Raw genomic sequence first — 1,280 nt, forward strand, 5'->3', positions numbered from 1 at the left:
GTGTAGGTATTCCAAATCGGGAGAATCGACAATTCATACCCTATCATTATTTCGTTGAAAAAGAGAAAAAAGATGATCTGATGTCCTTGTGGAAGGAGACGTCGCCTGAAATAAATACCTGGTTGGAAGCAGTTGCTGGCAGACGACACTAGTGTGCTCTCTGAGGTGGCAGTGGTGGCAGAGAGAAGAGTACAGCAATGACAGCAGAAGACGTAGAACAGGGAAGACATGGGTTGGTGGTAGGGCAGTGGTGGCAAAGGGAATTCTTGACCTTCTGGTAGGAGACTGGTGGCAAAGAAAGTCCTAATAGAAGACGAGGCACAGTGACATCAGAGAAAGACGTAAGATAGTGGTGCCATGGAAAGACGTAGGGCAGTGTTGTCAGAGAAGGATATAGGTAGCAGCAGTAGGGCAGCGCTGGCAGAGGAAGACGTGAGCTAGTGGTGAAGTAAAATCCGCGATTTGGGGAAATATAAGCAATGGGCTAGTTTTATATATATTGGGAATCCTTTTTTATTTGTTCCTAAGCTTTGGCAATGCAAAGGTGTGGTTTCTAAGGAAGTACCTTTCGGCTTTAGGATATGTATTTTCCTTCATTCACATAAAATAATTCATTCACATAAATAATCATACTAATTGTACAACGGACGTATTTGGGATGTTTTCTTCACGTATCTCCATGTTAGCAAATTTCGACGTCGATGACGTGGTTGTATATCAGTCATGCTGAAGAAAAGAAAGGAAAAAAGGTCTCAGCATCAATAGTATAGAAATACAAGTTCCAGTGTCAATATCCCTAATATTGCAAAGGACATTTCCAACAGCAAGCTTTTAATGCAGTGTCTTTTTTGTGCTTTCTGGTGTGTGATCCGATACCAGAAAATTATTTTCTATCAGATAGTATATGTTCATTTACATCCTAACATTTGCGAGCAGAATTATCATTACCATTTTTATAAGGTGGCCTAATGTATTTATATGTGTTCTTTGATGGTGAAGACAACTAGCTTATTGAATAAAAGAACTTTATTCAAAAAGAAAACATAATGTTTACTGTGGTCTACCCTAAATGAAACATTGTGTCCTTGCTTAGTTTAATTAATATTTCAATTCACGTATTACGTGGTCAACATAATCACGTATTGTATTGCAGCTCTGATTAAACTGTTTAAGGACACAAGGACAAGTGAGCTACACTTAAATACAATGACTCCAATATCTTAAAGCATAGCCTGTATGAGAAAGGAATATGAGAGGTAACTGTAAACAGAAATCTGTTC

The sequence above is a fragment of the Penaeus monodon genome, chromosome 23 (genome assembly GCF_015228065.2).
Source record: "Penaeus monodon isolate SGIC_2016 chromosome 23, NSTDA_Pmon_1, whole genome shotgun sequence".
NCBI classification, from domain to species: domain Eukaryota; kingdom Metazoa; phylum Arthropoda; class Malacostraca; order Decapoda; family Penaeidae; genus Penaeus; species Penaeus monodon.